This window comes from Aythya ferina (assembly GCF_964211825.1).
Source record: "Aythya ferina genome assembly, chromosome: 13".
Classification (NCBI taxonomy): domain Eukaryota; kingdom Metazoa; phylum Chordata; class Aves; order Anseriformes; family Anatidae; genus Aythya; species Aythya ferina.
Genome location: NC_140311.1, coordinates 13339491 through 13362726, shown reverse-complemented (window position 1 = coordinate 13362726; position 23236 = coordinate 13339491). Strand labels below are relative to the sequence as shown.

Below are 23236 nucleotides of genomic sequence, written 5' to 3'. Positions count from 1 at the left end.
CTTTGCTGCAAGTAGCACAAATCTACTTGGAACAGGATTTATTCAAGAGCCAAAGAAAACAGAGGTAAAGCCAACCAAGGCTATTTGGGATTACAGAATTTACCTAAATATCAATCTTCCCTTTTTTGCATTCCCAGATCATGGCAAACACCTTTCCAGGTTCACATCCATGGCATAAACACAGCATCCCTGGGTTCTGGGCACCAGATTTAGGAGAGACAGATCAGGTACCTAACATCTGGTCACACAGATAGTCCTCACTGAAATATTGCTGATTTTCTAGAGATACAGTCTTTAGGGTGTTCTCAAATCTTCATTCCTTTCTTTACTGGCCACTCCTCTGTTGACATCACTAGATTTAGCTGCTTATGAACTGCACTGAATGCTTCCCTATTGACTTCAGCAGATGCAGAAGCAGCTGCTGGCAAAAGACATCTGAGTTAAGGAGGAGCCTCAAGTCCTGTTAAAACTGGAGGTGCTCCAAAGCTTGCAGTCTCAAAACTTAAGTCTTGTTAATGTTACAGCACTCACTGTAGTCACAGCAGTTGATATCACTCCCTCCAGCTTCTGGGTTTTAGCTTTAAATTCAAGTATGTCAAGTTATATAGATTCAAACACCCAAATTTTCCAGATCCATTGCCTAAAAGTGCTGAGCCCTTCTGTTACTCTTACTCTTCCCTGTATCTTTTCAGCATCAATTATGGATTCCACACACCAGAACTTAAGACCTTAACTTTAAGCAAATGTTATTCTACATAATTGAAACCATTTCAGTAACCCAGTTTGTTTATTCCTCCCCAAACATCCATTTTCTAGTATGCTTCAATAAAACAGAGCTGCAAACCTGATGGGGGAATATAAAGATATACCCAGCTCTGCCAGGAAAATCTGTAATGTTTTATGCCTTGGCAAGATATATCTGTGTCTAGGGCACCCACTACACACCCACAGTATGTCTTCCCATCTTTACAGGCCACTTCAAGCTGGTATCTGAAGTCTTTAAACATTCTGGATTAAGAGAACTGAATGTTTTCTGAAGACCCAAAGGGCTGCAGAATATTTTAGTTCAAATAAAAACAGATTGTGGTGGTTCGCTCCTATGTGTCAGAGCTACTTACAGGCTTGCCTCCCTATTAGCTGTTGGGATTCATGAATATTCAAAGTTAATAGCTATTATGTTCTCGGGGCAGACGTATCCACTCCTTTATAAATTATACATGGACTCTTCACAGACAGCTGAGAAAGCCAATTAGCCAAGCGAAATTTGCATATCAATCGTGGAAGAAGTGTCCCTCGTTCGGCTGCTATGCAAGAAGCATCTTAGATTCACATTTTATATCTGTAGGTTGGTTTTGTTTGTTTTGTTGGTGGTTTGGTTTTGGCTTTAAGCCTTCCCCCATGGTTATTACTATCTTTAAGTAAAGCTTTAACTAAATACCTGCCTGGGGGAAACAGCAATGCCCAGGGAGGCAGCCCAGCATCTGTGTGAGCAGCACAAAGCTCAGGGCAGGGGTGGTCAGAGCCCAGAAACCCAACTGCAGAGGGGAAAGGTTCGTGGCTGCCTGACTTGAACTGCCAGAAGCAGCACAGGGGCACCCCATAAACTCAGCAGCTCCCAGCCCAACCTACGGGGCGTCCTCACACTCAGAAGTGGAAAACCCACTGCAGGAAGCACAGCCAGTTTATCCTTCATACAATTTATCCTTCTGAGCTGTGATCTCAGGCCTTATGGTCCCAGCCTACACGTGCCAACCCTTCTCCTGCTCCCTAATACCTTGTTTCCCTCTCGAACCCACCAGCCGGGGGAGCAGGGACCAGCCCTGAGCTGTGTGTACTGGCTCAGCACCAGCTCTGATGGTAGCTCCACGTGGGCTGATGTGAGGCTATATTTAGGGCATGAAACTCCTGTCGTACCTCTGTAACTGCCTTCAGTGACTCACTGTGGGGAAATTAACATCCCTGCAGAACCATGAAAACAGAAGGAAAGATACTTTTGGGAAAACCGCCAACACCCTTTCTCTCCAAGGGGAGTTTAAATTGGCACCAGCATTTCTGCTCATATTGATCCACGCTCCTCCACACTCAGCACCACTATTTAAGTGTGAGGAGGAGCAGAAACAGCACAGATGAGCCACACGACTGTGAGAGCCATATGGGAAAGCGCTGATCCTTCTCTCTCTAGTATCAGCCTGTATTTATTGCAGTGTCTCTGTTTACAACCCAAGTTTACACAAACTCAGAGTGGGTATTTGCAGTCTACTAGGCACACACAGACCGTCAGCTGCTGCGTCTCAGTCGATGGGCAGTAACATCCACTTACAATCAGGCTGTAATTTGGAATATGGCCAGGTAAGGTCCTGTTCAAAGTGCCATGCCCAGGGCTGCAGACAGATGTCTGCAGGAGATGGCAATCCTTTGCAGCAGGACAAGGATCTGGTCCTTTTTTCCTTTGCTCAGCTTGGGTGAATCTAGGAGGGGAGAGTGTCTGCCCACAAAGCTGCAGTATAAAAGCCATCTGTCCTGCTTACCCCACAAATAACGAAGACAAAACTTCCCTTGCAGCTTTATTAAATGCATATTGAAGGATTGCAGCCATCACAATCTGCTGGATATATAAGAGTGAGACTATGGTCATGCAGCATGCAAGCAGCACAGCCTATACAGCACACAGCTCCCCTTCTCACCCCAGGTAGCAGACTATATATATATATATATATATATATATATACACGCCACACATCCCTCTACAGTTAATCTATTTCTCAGGATAGGAATCCAATTCAGCAGCTTTTCTGGCAGCTTGATGCCACATCAGGATGTCTCCCACCGCAGGGTGCTGTAGGAGGAAGCTCTCACCTCTGGCGTGGCTGTGCACGAGCCCAGATGGATCAACACAAAGCCACACGGCAGCCCCAAAGCCACCCCTGTGCCCAGGGGCACATCACTGCAGCAGTCTGTGCACTGCCAGCAGGGCCTGGTGCAGCCCCAGACTCTCACCTCACTAATATCACTGAGCATAATGAGCAGACAGACAATTAACAGCTGGCAAAAGCTCTGGTTTCATATTCAGCCCTCAAGAAGCAGGAATCCTACAGTGGGAAAAGTCTCCAAAGCAGCTGAAGCAGGTTTTTTTCCCCCTCCCATGTGCAGAAATGATGAATAAGCTACCAGTGTAAGCACAGCTGGTACAAGGCCTCCCACAGCCCTTTGGTCATGTCAGTCATCTGATTGCCTTCACCGAGCATTTCCATGAGTGAGGACTTTTGGCAGAAGTTTGGCGAGACGAAGCACTTGCACATAATGACAGCTATGTGGAACAATATGAATATTTATACACATTGGCATGGGACCCCTACGCTTCCCATATAATTACTTCTGCACTGTGTTTAGGCACACCATTCACCTTGGATGCTTCCAGCTGAGCAGCTTTATGGCTCAGAGAGGCAGCAAACAAATAGAACCACGCTTTGCTCTCCATTCATGCCAGTGCTGATCCAATGCCTTGGCTGCTGCTGAACAATGCCAGCTTCACCCTGGTGCTATTGCAAGGACCACAGTGGTACGCTGCCTGCACTACAAGCTTTACTGGCTGGCCTCTGGTACCCACAGCTCTGCTTTCCCATCACCTTTTTTTGCACGACGCCAGAGGTTTCACTGACATTCCTAAAGGACTCATCAAGGCCAAGAGCCTGGAGACAGAGCTCAGGACTCTCTGGAGGTTTGTCCATGTGGCACAAACATGCTCTGAACAGGATGTCTGGGTGCCAAAGCAGCATTTCCAAGAGCTGAGCCAGCTACAGGGAGGAAAGCGAGTAAAAGCACTGTCAGACCTGGTGCTCTACCTGCTGCAACATGCCACAACAAGATGAATACTTCACTGCTCTTACTTTTCTTAATCACCGCTGACAGAGGTGGAGAACCAACAAAACCCAGCATGAAACAGTGGAATATAGATCAGACATCTCGAGGGAGTAAGGGATGCAAACAGGCACAGCACTGAAGATCTGCATATCTACCCAAGGAAACCAGCCCAGGAGAGGTAAGTAACCTTACAGACCTATTTGTAGTATTACTGAGCTTTATGCTACCTGAAGTATTTTCCTTCATAGGGCAGGAATAGGCAGAGAGATGTTCCTAACCACAGGCCACCTGTGTGCCTGACCAGTGCCACCCCTGCAGTTAGGAGGGGGACCCTGAAAACCCACATCCTGCCAGAGCTCAGCCATGAAGCCCCAACCCAAAGCACTAGCCAGAAGTATTCGCAGGGAAGACATTTTATTTAATAAAAATAGCTAAGACAATTAGTGCTGCACCCACAGACTGCCAGCAGCAACTGTGGAAGGGACCTAGGCAGGAAATTTGCAACCTGCTGTCCAAGTAACACCTTCCCAGTTACACCTGTGACCTTTTGCACAATCAATACCAATTACATCCACCCTGTCACTCCACTAGTGAGGAGTGAAGTGATAATGACAATGATGTAACAGAAACATTAATTCCGGGCACATCAGTGATCTGAACTCACTCGTAAGCTTTCAAGGCATTAGTATGTGCTCTGAAGCCACAGATTCAGCACAGGTTGGAATGGCTGTGCAAACAGCTCAGACCAGAGCCCCTAGAAGTTAATTAAAACATCAAATGCTTCTGGATCAGTGCTCCATAAAAACACTTGTCAGCACACATTCACAAAAACTCCCAAAACAGACCGCAGTGACAGCTGCGCAGGGCAATAAATATGTTAAACAAGGCAGTGTGGTAACCTCCCCTGGACTGGGGGATACTAATGAGAACTTCTGGACATTTTCCTCAATTTTTTGGCTAGTCTCACTGTGGCAGTTTAGGACCCAACCAATTTGCCATTCCTCGAGGCAGAATATGCCCATGGTCAGCCAAACAACAATTTGGGAGCACTGGATGCAGAACGAGCAGCTCTGCAGGGTGGTTGCTGCTAGAAGCAGCTTCTGCATCACCTGCACTCAGCATGCCCCTGGGCAGGTCCTGCTACCAGGGAGGGATCTGAGCACTTACCATGGGCAGTCACCTTTGCAGCACTGCTGGTATCTCAAGAGTGCAGTTTATCACTTACTCTCACAGTACCTTCAGGGCCCGTTACCATGAGTCCTTTGCAGGAAGATTTTAAATGCTTCTGACATGCAGGGAAATGAACTGGAGCTTAGCAAGGCCCTAAGGAGAATTTAAAGCACCATATCAGGCTGTGAGACAAGAACCCTCCACTCTTCATGCCCCAAGGAGGGGCTGGGTGATCAGCACCCACCAGGCACCTGCTGGTGCACAGAGCAACTCTCTGCAAGCCTGCTAAGAAGAGGACACCATACAGTGCCCCCCCCTCATTTCCCAGCCTCTTTCTTGAAACTTTTCCCCAAAGACTTCATACAGACAGGAATCCAACCAAAACCAAAGTGGGCTGCGTCTGACCACTGAGAAGAAAGCCTGTACAAAGACATCCAGACAGCACAGTAGCTTAAGTCCTGCATGCCCAGAAATTAAACAAGTTTCCTTTAACTGTCAGACATTGCTACACAAAACTGATTTAAATCACACAAATCAGACGAATTAGGAGAGTTTTTCTCCTCAGATGCTAATCCAGGAGCAATTAGCCGCATGCTTAGCTGAGGGATCAAATGCATCACAAGTGTACCAAAGGACACTGCATGATATGATGAAATAACACCCAACAAAAAGTTTACCAGCTAGATCTGGCTCTCACAACAAAAGCTTTAAAGAAAATCAAATGAAGACTGAAAGGAGGCGCAAAAAAAAAAAAAAATCAAACCTTGTGCTCCATACTAACATCTCAAAGCCCCGTAGCCCCATCATCCCTCAGATCCTTTGCTTTCTGTTCCACACCAAAAGTCAACTTATTACTTTCCCTTCTCAGTAGGGAAGATGATTGATGCAAGACCCACACAGGCCTGTGTCAAATCCAAAGGCATTAAACATACAGAAGGGTGCTTTACCTATAACAATGCAAATTACATCAGCTGTAAGCTATCAAAAAAAGCTCATTTCAAACAACAGTAATTTAACCAAGTTATTCCAAGGAGCACTAGTGGCTATATTTGTTTTCTTTCTGATATTGCAATAGCAAACCATGCATGAAGTTTATTAAGCCATGCTAATTGTATTTCTGTTCTAGTACACTTTAGCCATATGGAGAATCTGGCAGGTGCTCAAAAGACAAAATTGTTATTTGGGGAAAAATACCCTGAAAAGCTTCAACTGCCTCAGATGTTAATTCCTTCAAAGTGAATAATGCATAATCAAAATGTCAGCTGGGATGTGGTACAACATGTTGCAATCCATTGGAGAACGGTAATTTGCAAACCCCGAGGAGATGGGTGTACCAAACCCGGCACAGTTCCTGTAAAACATGTGCTATTAACACTGGAGTGCCTCTCCCCTATTAGAGGAGACCCCACAGCTCAGGGTTAGACACACGCAATTCAGTGAAGTGCCAAGCAGCTCCAGGATGCTGCACGCCTTACAGAGAGGGTCCCTACCATCAGATCCCTTAAAAACTGAGTGTAAGAGGCTGTGAGGTTGTGTGCAGCGAGTAGGTAATTAGGGACAGAGGTAGCTGAAGCCTCAGGTAGTTCCTAAGCAGCACTGCAGAAGATACTCAAAGGGAAGAAAGGTTGGAATTGCTGAAGCCTTTTCCATGCACAGCCACTCAAGTTTACATGCAAAAACAGCCCATGGAGAAAGCCTTCCCCCATAGAGAGTCCCCTAACTGTTTCAGGTGGAAAATGAATAGTAGCTCAACAAGAATTTACCACCCAAATTTCACCAGGGAAATCTCAGAATTACAGCAGCAAAGGCTGACACTTTAAAGTTCATCGCTATAAACTATCCTTGCTAAACTTCCCAGACCCTTTAAGCTGTATAACAAATGAGTATCACTATGCAAGATTAAGATTTCATAATCACCTGCATGCCTTGCTAATTTTTTTTATTTAAACATCTTATTTTTATTTCATCAAGAGAAGACAATGTCAATAAATTAAGTCCAAGCAGCATTTTATGTGCTGTAATTTTTTTTTTTTCCATCCTCACACTCTGCTCTTGTGCTGCTAATAATTCATGCCATCATTTGAAAGAGCGACTTTCAGTAAGGTTAGCCATAAAACAAGTCCCTGCTGATAGCATTGTGATGCAATCCAGCTATTTATGAATAAGGATATTTTACTTTATTAGTCCCTTCTACTCTAAGGAATAAAAATTTAACGACTTGCTGCTGAGAAGATGCAGGACCACAAAACCATGACATGTAGAATACAGTTAATAGGAGCAATGTGAGAGACTGCAGTTCTAAACATTTAAAATACTGATTGTGGATTAAAAGAATTTATGTTTGGATGATTCTCAGCTTTTTCGTTACCTTGCTCTGATCACCCTAATAGCAGAATAATTGCAATATGTATTTCTTCGTAACTCTCGGATTACCTAAAGTGACTGAAGAACAACCCAGCATGCACAACACACCCCAAAATAATTTATCAGCAAAGAGGGCTTGAGGAAGATACATGGGCAGACAGTGCCATTACCAAGTGTTTTAAACAAAGCTTTAGGATAAGTCCTTTAAGGAACACAGGTAGGCAGTACCAGGGCCTCCATTCTTGTACTTGAAGAGAAGCTCTAGGACAAGATGCTCTGAAAGATGGAGCTTGAAAAGTAACTTACTGCAACATGATCTACATGAATTAAAGCAAACCAGTCCTGTGAAGTCTTTAGCATCAGGTCTGTCACAAATTGCAGTAAACCACTAAAAATACGAGTGGACAGAATGACAAATGGTAATTTTGAACTACACTGGCATCAGCAGTTTTTAACACAAGCAGTCATCTCACAAAAGAAGCCAATAGTACCAAATCTCATTTCACATGGCTTACATGCTGTACATGAATAAGGGGTTCAGCTGACTTCAACACAAATTCATGAGAGGCCACTGGACAAAGCACCATTGGTCCTGAATACAGTTACACTTCAAAGAAGCTGAGAAACCCACATTGCTCCTGCTGGATTGAGCTGCCTTCCCAATGCAAAGTGCTCTCAGCAATTCTTTCACACAGCTCGAGCGAGTCTCACAAGCCACAGATGGCACGATCCCTCTCCCAGGAAAAGCTGGCATTTGCTATGCAGTGAGAAGCGTTAGAGGGCAAACAAGCCCCCTGCCTGGGCCTGACACATCTTCCCCCCGTCAAAACAAACCCTTCACATAGCTTGCTGAAAACCAGCAGGAGACATGTTAAGAAAAATCAGATGTCATCACACAGGCTCTCCCACCTAAGCTACATGGGAAGCTCCCGTGACTCATTGCTTCAGTCATGCAGCAGAGGAAGGAGCAGGAGTAATTTCCATGCCATCACTGTTCATTCCAATAACATCCCATTTTCAGCACTACAAGGAAACCTGTCTGTGCACAGTACAACCAGGCCTGCCTGCAGCAAGCTAACTCACCCACTGAGCATCTCCATGGGTGCAAGGGAGAAGGATCTCCAGCCCGAGCCACCAAGCACCTCCTGCTAGTAAGTAGGAAAGGTGAACTCTAATGAGGGAGAAGCAGGAATAGTTTTGCAAGCAGCAATTACCAAACATGTTTCCTCCTGAAGATTAAAAGGTGTTTTTTTAAAATAATGAATACACCTGGATTTGTGCATTCAGTCAAGCCTTATAACTAACAAACCAAATTAGCCTCATTTCCTGAAAGACATCTTATAAACATAGCTTATATGGTCTAGAGTCTGAATTTGTCACCTGCAACGCTGTGAACTCCAGGGACTGGCACAGAAAGCACTGAGAAAAACACTAAATCAAACATCTTTTCAATATCTTATTTCTGGTTGATTGCCCCTGGAAACACAAAGTAAATGGCAAAGAGGAAAGAAAAGCAAGAAAGTGATGTGTCCACCCTTATTAGAGGAACACATCAGCATTTCCTCTCCTGTTCAGCCCTCATTGCTGTCTGCATTTTAATTAGCTTTGCATGGTTAATTGGATGATCAATGAGGCAGAGAACTCCATAAACATCCTGATCAACAGGGATGCTAACCCTAGGTTTATCTGAGAATATAGGTAATGAAAAACTTGCCTGCTACCACTGCAGTAAGACCTACAGGCAGCCTTCATGCAACGTAGGATGAAGCACAAAGAACAGCTCAGGCACGTCCTGTGCCCTACACACAGTGGTGCCAAACGTCCTGAGGCCCCAAGGTCTTGCAAGAGCCCCAACTTAAGCTGGAGGCAGCCTTTAAGCCACGGCTTCCAAGCCAAGTATCCATGAACTAGCTGTGCAGCACGAGTGGACACGAGTTGTCCTATTTCACTGGGCTGATTCAGGGGTTAAGTATAACAGGACAACGTGGCCTTCATTTAGACACAGCTTTCCAGCATTAATAGCATTTCTCAAAAGTATTTTGTTGACTTTTTCTACTTTTTGCTGACCCTCAGTCCTATATTTTCCAGCTGCCTTCCCCCTTGCCACTGCCCCACTTCCTTCCTCAGTTTTCAACTAAATCCAAGCCATTGACGTAATTCAGGCATTCAGAGGGCAAAATAAAACCCACCCTTGATCCTGGTCCAGAAGCTGTTCTAATCAAGTTGAGGTCAAGTTATCAGGCCTGCTTGGCTAGCCAGCGGGCCACAGGGAAGGGGCACCCGAGTGCTGAGCAGCTCAGATGAGAAATAGAGCTCCTTACACCCCAGCTGGCTCTGCCCTAGTACCAGAGGGCCTCAGCAACTGCCAACACTGCAGCTTTCTCAGTCTAATATAGCAAAGCAGGATTTTGCTTGTGCAGCATTTGTATAGATGAGTAAAGTTAATCTTAAGTGTATCTCACCTCAAAAGCTTCCTTTTGAATTGGCCTTTAAGGCTTAAGCTCTCCATTTCCAGATAATTCTGTCCCTTCATCTAAAGGGAAGCTATGCTCAGGCTCACCATTTAATGCTTGAAAGATTGTCATCACCACAGCTGTAATCCAAAGTGCTTCTGGGTCTCTGCCTGTCTTTTGCAGTTTTGAACTTCCAGCATCTACCTCCAGACAGACACAGCCCTGGTCTTATCAACACTTTACTCGGAATGGGAAACCAGATGTTACGGAATGAAAGCTCATGATATCTGCTGGGAAAAACACCAGAGAGCAAGAAAAGCAGTAGCTAGTGTTAAAAGCAAATGAAAAAATGTAGTTGAATAGTAGTTAGAAAAACAGATCCAGCCCACATTGTACTATACCTCCCCACCTCTAGAGAAAAGATTTTCCGAGTATTTTTGTTATGAGTAGGGTTACACATGCAAAGCTGTTTATAAAACAATGATTCATTACAGCAGCATGTCAGTACTCCCAGATCTCCAGTATGACTTGCAGATCATCTAGAGTTGCAACATGTTCTGCCTTTATCTGCCATCCTTTGTTTTGCTACCTTTACTTATCCAATGCAACACCAGCAGAAATATTAGCCTTCAAAAACCCACAAAGTGGAAAACTGGGCACGTATTTAGGCAATTTAATTGCATTTTACTCAATACAATTGCAAAATAAGCCGTGTGATTTCTATCGGCTTGGTGTTACTGACAGTTAACACTAGCCAGATGTTAGAGCAGATCATTTCTGCATCTGGTAGATTGAATCCCACTCCACCAGATATGAACTACGGCCCTAACCAGGGTACCAGCACCTCTCTGGCCAGAAAGAGGACTGATAAGTGGGCTGAGCTCCTCTCAGCTGATAGGAGATCTTCAGGAATTGTATGTAGTTTTCACAAATAATTCAGAAGTTCATAGATTAGGAAACCGAACCCCAGGGAATAATGCTGTCATCCAAAAGGCCAAGGAAAAGGTCTAGCTCCTCCTATGGTATGTCTGAGGAGCATCTTTCAGCTACTTTACTGAATCTGCTTAAACAAACAAGCCAAGATGCACATCGAGCATGCCATTAGCTATCTGCATTACAGCCCAGAGGATGCTTGCCAATATCCATTCAGAATAAAGTCAGTTAAATGCAGCTTCAGGCTCGTCTGTCTGCATTTTAGCATGGCTCTTCAACGGGGTTGCACTACCATGAGGAGGTAATAGACTGGAAAAAAGAGCGGTTTTGTGTCTCAGGACAAAACAGCACCTCCAGCAAACCCAGCCACTCAAGGGGCTAAGGGGCAGAGGCCCCAGGCAGCATACACTGCCCTCAGCTCTGAAGCTGAGCTTGCATTAAAGCCATCCCTCTTGCAGCTGAGCATTCATGAAATGAGTTATTCAGTTATTCTCCAGGAACACACTGCAACCTTGCGAAGAGCTGCACACTTGCAGTGACCGCAGCTGACAAGCCATTGCTGATTAACTTTTAACTTCTGTATGTTTTTAGTGCAGAAGCACCTGGCTCCCCCAGGTCAGAGCAGGGCTGGAGGATCACATTGTTAGGGGTAAGCACCTTGTGAGACTAACAGTCAGACACAAAGGTCACAGCAGCATCTCCTTCCTCCTGCCAGGCCAGCTGACCTTGCCACAGCTCTGCTCATCATTTGCCTGCCCAGGCCAGGCTAATCCTAACCTGTTGGAACACGTAGGAAGCTAGTTCCTGCTGCACCCCTTACCCCAGCTCCAACCCAGATGGGACTGAAAGGGCAGAGTCTTTATCAAGGCAGTTTTCCTTGGGATTTCACTTTTATTCAAAATAAAATCAGTATTAATGTGATGCTAATTAGTATAGAGCTTTGCATTCACATCACACTTCACTTTTCACTCTCTGAAAGTAGTTCATCTCCCATCCACACCATTGCTGAAACTGGAAAAAATATGGAGGGAATGTTGGAAATGCCCAGATAACTCCCTCAGCTGTCTCCATATATTTCACAGATGTGTAGTAAGGCTGCAATTATCACCAGAAATAGGTTTTCCACCAAGCGAGGATTAGGTCTTTACTGATGATTACAAATAAATCTACCTACCTATCAATATATATTTAGGGAGACACACAGAAAGCCTCTGGAGACTATTTCATTAGCGCTCACTGGAGCTGTACACAACACTGCTGATGTTGCTGGCCGTGCTCATTGTGCTGGGAGACCACATTAGTCAGGCACCAAGGGACTGCTGCTGTTTTCACAGGCTTAGGAAAATCCTTTTTCTAGTGCTTCTCTGTGGGATTTAACCTCTCTAGCCATCTTTAAAGTCTAGCTCTATGGGAGCAGAAATCAAGCATCCAGCTCCCCCACCAGCCAGACATCTGCAGCAGCAGCCTGGTGTGAACACAGGCCACGGGGAAGGTCCTTGCTCTAATGTACACTCTGTAGCTCACAGCCATGTGAGCCTCACTTACCTCACGTACAAAGCAAGAGCCACTTCAGTTCTGCCTCTTCACTGCCCACAGTCCGTCCTGCTGACTGGAAGCAGGTGTTTCTTCAGCTTTAACACCCAGATGTGATGCCTAAAGATGAGCCCTGAGCCTGTTTTGATGAAGTCTGTGATACCATGCTTTCAGTGAGGCAGTCAGGTTGTTGGGGTGTAGTCCACAATGGTTAGAAGAGATGGAGTTCACTGAGAACTGGGAGCCATTGGCACAGTCCTCCAGGCTGAGGAGGCCTGTAGACATAACCAAGGCTTCAGATAGCTCCTCCAGGCTCATTTTATGCCATCTCCTGATCCCAGCTTTGCCTTTCAAAACTCCGTATTTGAGACCATTTTCCACATGCCACACTGTACATTTTTCCCTGTTCCACACCTAAACTTTCAGGACTGCAACTGGCACCAGTCCAGCTCTGCATCTAGCCTCCACCCTGCACTTGTAAAGCATGGATATTCTGCTCACACAGGAGAAGTTTAGGCACCAAAAAGAACAGGAATCATTAAATATCTTCAGCAGATTGCCACAGTAGGGCACTCCAGGAGTCATCCTTCAAAAGGGATGAGAGCAGCTGGCTTCCCTGGAGTGCCATGGAGCTCCTCACCTAAGCGCTTTGTGCTCTGAAGGACATGTTTACAAGAGCTTTGCGCTTTTAGCAAACAGCTCCCATTAAAAGAAGCTAAGCAGATATTTGTCTCAAGTTCAGTTTTCAAACCACAGCCAGCCAGCCCATTGTAACCACTATAATGAACTACAATGGTTTAGAAGGGAAGAAGGATACATTTTAAAGCCATAAGACAGCCAAACAAAGAAAAGCAATGAGTTTTTCCCAAGTAATATTCCATCATGCCAATAAGACAACAGGAGTCGATTTGAAGGAAACAGCAGGCAGTAGCTTTCTCTCCTAGCAGCCTTTACTTGCCAAGCAGACAGGGCTGACACAGCAATGGGTCCCAGAGGTGGCTTAAAGAGCGATGGCCATGAGAAAGAACCGGGCTTTTGGAGGGAAGTGGAAGAGTCTTCCCAAGAGATTGGGAAAAAATAGATTAGATGCTATCATTAGCAGCAGATACGGACTGAAAGAAAATACAAGATGCTAATAATCATACCACAAATGTTCTTTTAAGACACAATCAGAACATATCCTCCTATTTATAAAGGCAGATGCACGCTGGAGTTACACAACATGTCTATCCACAAAGTTGTCTCAACATCTACATGCCTCACCACCAAGCAAATCCATCCAGCTGGTTTGACAGACCCACATACACCCCACTAAGTAAGTGTTTGGTATTTATTGACCCATACAGCAGAAATACACCTTTACCACAACACCAGGATGCACTGCAGATGATGCAGTGCTCTGATGGAAGAAAACCTGTTTTAAGCTGAAAAATGCTGTAAAATTTTATGATAATTAGGTGCTTGCACCACTTTCTGCCTCTTGAGGAGGGAAAGTAGTAATTAGCAGCCAGCTGAACTCCCTGCTACATGAAGAGTGCTCCCACACTGCTGTCAGCCGTGACAGCACCCAGCACTCTGTGGGCAGCACCTTTTTTCCCCCCCCTTGCTAAACAGCAACCGAAAGGCACTGCTTTCACCAGCCTGCCTGTACCAGCATGGGCAAGGCTCACGCAGATTAAAACCAAGACTTAAAACCAAGGAGCTCCTTCGGAGCAATCCCCAGACCAGTTTGGTGGTGGTGGCCACCGGTCTCAGTGCTTACCTGTGAAATCTGGGCAGATCAGCCCACGGGATCACATCTGGCCAGAGCCACTCTGCCAGCAACCATCCCGAAGCTATCTCTTGCCAAGTGCAGCACAGCAACTTTGAAATCAAGCTACAGGAGTGGAGATGCTGTCTTTCCCCTAGGGCAACAGCTCTTCTCCCTGAAGTCATGAGGTAGCTGCCCCCTACCTCAAGGACCAGGAAAGGAAAGAGCAGGGGCCCTCAGCCTGCCCCACAGATCTCAGCAATCAAGTTTCAGGCAACTTCAGTAATGAGAGAATGGATTTTTCCCAGTCAGTTTTTTCTCCAGTTGAAATGGGTGTCAATTTGACTTGTCAGTTTTAATTAGCATTTACATTATGTTCTGCTCTGAAGAAGTTGCTCTGTTTTGACAAACAAGGGGGAAGTCTAATACATTACTCAAGCCTAGAATTTTGGATGTCAACATGAAAGGCAAAACTAATTAAGATGCTTCACAGGAGAACACAGCGCTTCCCAGACAGTGACATGATGGCTTAGACAGGCATTCTGTACATGTGGATATGTACAAACTCCTCCAAACAGGAAGGGGTTCGTAGATGAAAACTGACATCAATTAGTCCTAGCAATGGAAGAGAGTCCAAGACCTGCAGCTAAGTTCAAGACTCATAATACTAGATGTTGTCTAATAATACTAGATGTTGTAGAAGAATCAATCCTTTCAAATAAGAAATCATAGCAACTCCAGATAAAGATTCACAGAAAGCATTATCAGCAGCTAATGAATGGAGAACCAACGCAAGCACAGGCTCTGGAGCAAATTTGGTTCCTATCTCTGTCTGTAGTCAAACAGTATTACAAACAGACATACCTCCAGGGACATCAATGGAGACATAAGCATCATTATTTTATTATTTATTTTTACAAAGTAAGACTTACTAGGCATCTCAATTGACTGAAACAAGTTGACATCTGTTTTCTCCCTTTTTTAACCCATCTAACTCAGCCAGACTTGCAAAGTGTATAATACTGAAATCAAACCCATATGCAAATGGGAGCTATTTTGTTTAGTGCCATGCCTAACACTGCCAAGTACCATTACAAGTGCACTTCACACCACTCAGTGACACTTCCAGTGATGCTACTCATCAAAACACTTCACAGTTCCTCACAGGACATCTCCAACCCTGTGAGAAGGCCCTCAGTTCTTGTCAGGAAAAAAAAAAGTCAGGAGCCATCTTCAGTCCTAGAGCAACATTCATGATCACAGCTGTGTTTGGTTTGCTTTTCCACTGGCCATAATTTGTTTAGATGACACCAATGCTTTAACACCAGATAAAACACATGGCAGCTCTGCAAAACAGGAAGAGGACACACTCCCAAGAATCATGTGATTTCCCTCAGCTATTTACTTGTTTTACAGGAAAGTTTAGAGACTCTTGGGAGTCAAGGTTTGTAATGGAAGTACCAACTGGCCTTGGCTTAGAGCTGCAGTGTTCACGCTGCTACAACAACTCACCAAAATCTAAGCTGAACCATGCCACGAAGGGACATTTCAGAATGTGTTGCTTTGTTGTTTGTTGTGTTGTTTCTTTTGTTTGTTTTTGACAATAGCTGTGACCAAAATCAGATTAGCAAAGAAAAAATTGTTTCGGGAATCCCAGCATATTTCATTCTTTTCTCCAGACTCCTTAGATCCCATTTCCTACCACTAGACTCCAAAGCACATTTTTCCCCACTTCCAAGAGTTGTTAAAAATAAACATCAGATGAGCACTGCCCTGGGTTTGGCTGCCTACCAGAGCCTCATCTGCAGCCTTTCCCAAGCCGTGCTTGGGACTGCACAGGACTTGGTGGCAGAAGCACATCCCATGGGCCAAGCCATCAGCCCCAAGGCAACGTGACAGTGCTGCTGGCACAAGTGACTGCAGGGCTCTGGACTGACCGAGCACATAGATCCTGTGACCAGGGAGGAATCACTGTTCATCTGCAGCTTGGCAGAGTTCACTGGTCTAACTCATCCCTTTTACCTTATGGCTCCACTGTTATCAGAAGAGAGGATATAGAACAATACAATTGCACCTGATTTAATAGCTGGATTTAGCCAGCTGCTTATTAAAAATAAGTCAAATGAAGAAATCCCACATCCCTTCACAGAAAAAAAAATATAACATGGGATTATTCTTTGCTGGCATAGCAATAACATTCAGATACCTCAGCTAGAGCCAAAGGCAGGCTCTAACCAAAGATCCTCAGAACCAGCCTAGCACAGTGCTGAGATGGGACAGGTCTCAGCTCAGGCTCATATTTCTCAGGATCCTTGCCTAGCCCACTGGCATACATCATTCCTTGGCCACATCTGAGCACTGAAGTCACCTGTGCCTCAGTGACAAAGGTTTGGGGGAGGCAGGTGTTGAAGGCACTCAGCAAAGAGCTGAGAAAGGTGCTGAACAAACTGCTTGCCTGAAGCCAGCTCTAAGAAACACCAGGCACAGGTACTTAGGTGGAATTTCAGACAGCTGACTGGTCCTGAACACAATTAAATTACTTCAGAAATGTTACAAATGCTCTAGGTATCTTTCTAAATAAGAAAAGCCAACAGATAACACAATCGAACATTTAACTTCACTGTACCTGTGATCCTGTCTGCAAAACATTTACCCCTAATATATCCTGTCTCATCTACACAAAATCCACCTGCAGTAAATTACCAGCAGTACCAGCTTGGCCTAGCTAATGAATTGAAGAAATGCACATGGGATTTTACAGTTAATTGTGACAAGCAATAACATTCTTCTAGAACAAGATAGGTCTCACTTTGGTAGGTTCTCGCTCAAGCTTAAGATGCACTTCAGCATCTACACAAATGCGTCATCAGCTCACACAGCAGCTTGGTGCATCAGCTATACATAAAGATTTGATTTCTCTCTATAAATACAATCAGATTTGAGGATACCCAATTCAGACAAAGTAGGTTTGTAGAGTAAGGAAATGTTCAATACCAGATGGAATCAGTTCAGTCAGACTGACTTGTCATGAATGTAACTTCAGAAGGCTACATGTAAAAGCCCCAATTCCTAACTAATGAAAAAATCATACTGATTGGGACAGTTCACCTCCTGCAATATAGTGTTACATCAGTATAACCACAGCTTTCTATGGAATTAGCCTTGTTCACCCCACTGGGAAACAAAGGTCAGCCCTACCATTTTCTGCCCACTACTCTTACAGTAGGAGTTTAACCCACAAATCCATATGCATGACCCAATTTTAGGGGAGAGAATTACTCAGCATGGCCAAACAGTATTGCAGCAAATACGACAACGCTCCATGACCGCTAATTGTTTCCACCAAAAGAACAGACTCATTTAAGATAGAGAAGAGCGCATATACCAGAATTAGACAGTAGACATTAGTACAAACAAAGAATAAAACCAGTCCTATGACTGCATTAAAATAGCTCAACAAATCATAAGGGATATTATGAATTAGCTTGGCTGGACTCTAATGTGTTACTGATAATTACACATTTAATCAAATTAAGCATGGCACACAGATCTGGTCTGTCTTTTCTCCCACTTCTGATTGATCTCAGCCCTTGCTGTGTTATAGACAAAGGATCCTGCTCCTTTTAAGGCTGGGCAGATCAGACCTCATTTAGGTATTTGGATCTGTTTCTGGCCACTGCCCACCATCCAAGTGTCCTGCCAGGATAACCTCCCCATTATAACAGCTGATGTTGGCAAGTTACTATCCTTCCAAGCTATCAGGGTTTCCCTATCCAACCTACACACTACATATTAGTAAGTTACACCTATTTCTGCCTTCCATACACCAGGTTCAGGGGAAAATCATCAGCTAGAAGACCAGATCTCAAAACTCATCTGGCTCTGTTCCTTTAGTGACTGTGTTTTTCTGTCACCTGGTGTTTGGTTGTGTTGTTCCCCACCCCCCCCCCCATTACACACTTCCCTACCCTTCCCAAAGGGCATCAATTGAAAAATCATGGGACCATTGTAATGTACAGCAAGCTGTACTCCCAGTCCTGGGGTTTGTCCCAGGCCATTAATACAAGGTGTCTGCAAAGCCTTGTCTCAGCCAGCTTATTCAAGTCCTCTCCCCTTCCAGGAACACTGTTCACCTTTGATTTTCATTTCAAAGTTCCTGCTTCAGCAGGGTTAATGAGAAAGAAATCATACAGCAAATTAAGACTTAATCATTGTGCAATTCCCTTAGATAAACGATAATCGTCCCATCCTCAGTACTTTGCGGTGTAATTAATTGTACCTCCATACCAAAGGGAAAAACTATAGCACACTTCATTTCAAGGTCACAAACCATGTGAGAAAGAGGCAAGAACAGAAGTGAGATCTCCTGACTTGTCACCCCTGCTTAAAGTCCTCTGCTCCAGCTACCAGGCAGCATCTTCTCTTCAAGTTTACACAAAACAAAGTCAATGCCAGCTACCAAGTTAAAAACAATGAGAACAGATGCTATGAAGAAGGAGCCTTACAGTATTGATCACAAAGAAACTGCATGTGTTTGATATGTGGTTTGACACACAGGCTTGTATACAAGCTATCTAGGTCATTTTGTGTGTCCTTGTAATTTTTGTGTCCCTGTAATGACTAAAGAAACCGTGGACTTAAAGATCCAAGTGTCACCTCTGAGCTCAGTTCTAATTTACTCTTCTCTGCTGAGCTATTTATCATCCTAACATCACCATCAAAACAGAAGTGAATTCTACTAGATATATCATTAAAGTATTTATTATTCAGAACAAGATAGCAACATAGTAAACTCAACCCCAAAATACCCCAGAATGATAGCTGCTGCTCCCCCTTCTGTTATTTGGGCATCTTAATGAAATTTCATCTGTCTGCAAAGTGAAACATGAATGATTTATGCATAACAAATAGTCCATTTAATTAGCAGCAGAAATGTTTAATGGCTAATATTAATTTATGTTTCAACACAGAGCCAAAACTTTCAGCTGAAAGCTCTGAACCCAGACATTTGTGCTTGGTATTCATTTCACTTGAATGGTTCACACAAAGCTGAATTTTAAATGTGCCTATACAATGAGGAAGTGGAGTTGCGAACAAATCACAGGTAAGCATTCAGTTTGAAGAAACCTACAGAAACTACATTCAGGATATTCAATGATCCTATAATTCATCCCAGCCAGTAATAAGTATCATATGTTGCAGCCCCAAATTACAGCAGTTTCAGAGGTGACATTCATTCCTTACCCACAGGCTGATTACCATACTCCATGAAGCATGAAGATCAAGAGATCATTACACTCCCAGCTGTTATCAATGACTCTGCCATTCCAGCCCAGCTCAGTGCCTTTTCAAAGAGGTGACCTGCATGTATGAGTAATTCTTCAAATGACGACCTACAAACATGCTCCACAGCAAGCAATCAGTTACGAGAACTTGCAACAAAGCCTCATTGGGCATCATAACAACTATTCCTTGCTTTCCAAAATTATAGCATCAGAGATTGGAGCAGGGGAAGGGTCTGGCATCTCATAAGACACTGTCGGCCCAGGCACCAGAAGTTATAGGGCAAACTCTTTATTCCCTTTCTGGAATAAAGCCTGCCAAACCCTTCCAGTCTACAGAGGGGGTCAGCAGGGGAGAAGCACCCCATTTTTGAGCTCTTACCAAGCTAGATGCAGGAAAGCAGTGAGCAGTGCCCAGCCCTTCTGCAGAGCTGGACTCATACAGACCAACCAGCAAGACCTGTCTCACTTTTCATCTTGCATAAGCATAGCTTTTTAAACATATTGAGAATAGGAAGTATCCAATTTCTGTATTACCAACCCTCAAATCCTCTTCCTGTGCAGTTCTGGGCCACAAAAACTAAATTTTCCTTTCCCTATTGGAAAAAAAGCAGAGGGAAAACTACTTTATGGCAGCTAAGAAAAAGCTCATTTTACACTCCCCGGTCACTAGTACACAAAGTGCAAATCCCTGCATTCCCTGATTGCATTATCTAATGTTTCCTCAGTAAAAATAAAAATACCATCTCCCCTCTACATGCATGGAAAGGACATTTTTCTTCGTTGCTTGCAGTTTATTGATTTTTCAGCTGTTCAAGTATAAGTGAATCTGTAAGACCTCACCTCTAACCACTCTGCATGTGCTTTATGTTACAGAGCAGTTTAAGGCAGTAAAATGTCAAAATAAACAAGATAAACCAGTGACTGTGACATGTTTCCCCACGGGCAGGGAAGCATTATCAGCCCCTGGCGCATTTTCCATTTGCTCTGAAGTACCATGAAGAAAAATCAAAACTTTTATACAGCCAATGCTTTGTAACTTATGATTAGTATTGGTTACTTTTAGAAAACTCAGGGTGGATGTATATGTCTATATCTGTTTCTATACAACAAGGAAAACAGCATGGATAGGGCCTGTTCTGAAATCTAAAGGGAGATGTTTCAGGGCTGCTGATGAGAGCTACTACAATGTGTCCTCTCCATTGCTTGGAAGATGGAGAATGAGGAATGGAGAGGTTAATTTCTGGTCTAGGATACTGCAAAGAGTCTTGTGGGGAAGAAATACCTTCAGTGCTTCAAGATAATGGCACGAGGAGGGCATTGTCTGAAGCACAGCACAAAGCGAGGAGGAGCACTGCCAGATGCTGCATTTCCCCCATCCCACCAGTCACCCTCACAATGGCAAACCCAACCCTAGTGAGCCAGCTCAGCCTCCCCACCACAGCCCCCAAAACACAGCACCTCACCTCCCTCAGCCCCTGGGGCAGGATTACCCCTTCCTACCTCAGCGAGGTTTCTCTCCAGGCCTGGTCTTAACGGTCTTGGTTGCAACCTGACATGAGCCCATGTCAGCAAAACCTCAGCACACCAAATCCCACCATGGTGCTCTGTGACCCAGGCATGCTGGAAGGGGCACAGCAACCACCCCACAGCCCCACACTTTCCTTCTTTCCATCTGCCAGAGGGAGGAAAAGCCTCTCTTCAGGGCAATTTAAGCGAGTGGGGTTGGGTGCCGCCTGCCCAGGTGCAGCCCTCAGTGCTGACTGGCCCAGCTGCTCCAGGCCTCCATCCCCACCGCTCCTTCAGGAGTGCTTGACAAGGACCAGTTGGTTTTAGTTACAACTAAATTAGTGCCAGGGGAAAGAGGGGAAGCATTTTCATCAGCATCTGGCTGTGAATCATTGGAAGATCCCCATATCCTAGATAAGCGGGTTCCACAGCTGATCCTGTCAAGCCAGGCTACCCTGGTACAGTCCCAAGAACAGATCAAAAATAAATAAAAGTTTCCTTTCATTTTATCTTTACCCCTGAGGGGCTTCCATGATGGTGGCCACCTTTTCTGAAGTGTTTTCTCCTGCTGGAGAAGCTCAAAGAAATTCCTTCTCCCTTGCTGCACCATGCTGGCATGGCAAGAGTGCCAGGATGCTGCAAGGGGGACTGGAAAAAAAAAATGAATAATAAAATGGTAGGGTTGAAAATGGCTGTTTTTAAGTATTTCAAAAGAATTAGAAAGCTAAATGTTGTTTAAAAATATATCGTACTAGTTTTGTATCAATTACCAACACATTTGTGTACCTAACATGCCCAGAAGTACTCCCCATTTTCCTATATGTTTCTGTAGCTTTATTTACAATATTCCCTTATGTGCTAATTCTTCATCATCATGCAGTGCAGTTTTGATTGTGTTTTATTACTTACAACATACGTTTATTCAAATAGATTTTAAAGCAAAACATCCAGTAATGGTCTGTTTCCTCTCAACAAACCTGGCACTGGCAGGCCATGGACCCAAGGGGGAATCCACAAGGAGCGAGGCAAAGCTGGAGGTGCTGCCGGGCACGTGCCCCAGCACCATGGAAACCCCAGGGTCCTTTTTTATATTAAAGGCCTCATTAACTTCCTCGTCCTGGCCAGGCCCTGGGTTGAGCACGTATAGCTCCCCCATACATTCCTCTCTCATTTCAAACACAGATGACATTTTTAATTTCCTTCCAGCAAATTGCTCTGCTCTTCTTCTTTAATGCTTTTTTTTTTTTTTTTTTTTTTAATTAATTGAAAAACAGCTGCCACTTTTCATCCAAGAGGTGGTTGTATTTTGATGCCAGATTAATAACTCTATCCTACACACTTATCAAAACTACTGGAAACCCTACCTGAAGGCAAAGCAACCTGCTTACAGCTGAAGAAACGATAGATTTTGCAGCCTACTTCCAAGGAAATTCTGAAGTTTTGTTCACAGCAGAAGAGTATAATGCAGATAGAATTTACAATGACAATAGACCACACAATTACAAACTACAAATTTTAAATAAATTTACAATTGCAATAAACCACAATTTATTAAGTATGTTACCTATAAAATATTTTACATGCAGAATAAATGGTGTTTCAACTGGAAAGATTTATAATATGGTTTGATGGCTCAGACTATTTAAGAGGCAATCTAAGCAAGCAGTGATTGCACAGCCATTGCCTCTAATCTCAAAGACATTAAAGTTTTCCTGGCCTCTTAGAAGTTATTATTTGAGTTAAAAACCTTATTGGAATAACATGCTTGGGAGATCACATGGAAACATATTTAAATTAATGGTTCAGACCACCCCTTTTTTCTTTGGAAACTGACCCCATACTGTAAATTCTATCTCTGCCGTGCAGTGCTTTACTTATAGCATCTGAATAATGGATATCATAAACAAGCATTGCAAAATGAAAATTCAGTTAACAATATTATGGAGCTTCCATTCACAAATGTAGTTCATGAGTAGTACACATTTTACGGATCTTACCACCAAGGAAAACATTTGCATATCTCATCACAGAGTTCTTCCAAGAGCCCATTCTGCATTTCTTATCTCAGGGCTTTTATAGTAAGAAATATTGCATTAGGCCCGGTAATTTACATTTTACTGATAAAATTCTAAATACATATGCAGCAGCTCTTTATTGACTGCCTTCACGATATAAATTATAAACTTGGGAGTAAATGCATTAGGACAAATATTGATTTCCAGATAGTCACTATGAGTGAGATCTTATCCTGGAGTTGAATTATGGCATCTCTTGTCTTTTATAGCTGTATTTTATCTCCCAGCTACTATACTTTCTAGCAAGTACATAAATAAATAACACCACCTCACTTCTGACAGAGAGTTCAATTCATTCATGGTAGA

At 43.9% G+C, this 23236-nt stretch overlaps 1 long non-coding RNA gene across 2 annotated transcripts in view; it reads right to left on the bottom strand.

Annotated features, from left to right (window-relative positions):
* LOC311444228 overlaps positions 1–21026 on the bottom strand; it is a 73550-nt gene extending 52524 nt beyond the window's left edge. The window contains exon 1 of one of the 2 annotated variants that reach the window (XR_014697758.1): positions 20850–21026. This is a non-coding gene — a long non-coding RNA (uncharacterized lncRNA). The remainder of the gene's footprint in view (positions 1–20849) is intronic. The other variant, XR_014697759.1, reaches the window with a different exon arrangement.
* Positions 21027–23236: the final 2210 nt, after the last annotated feature.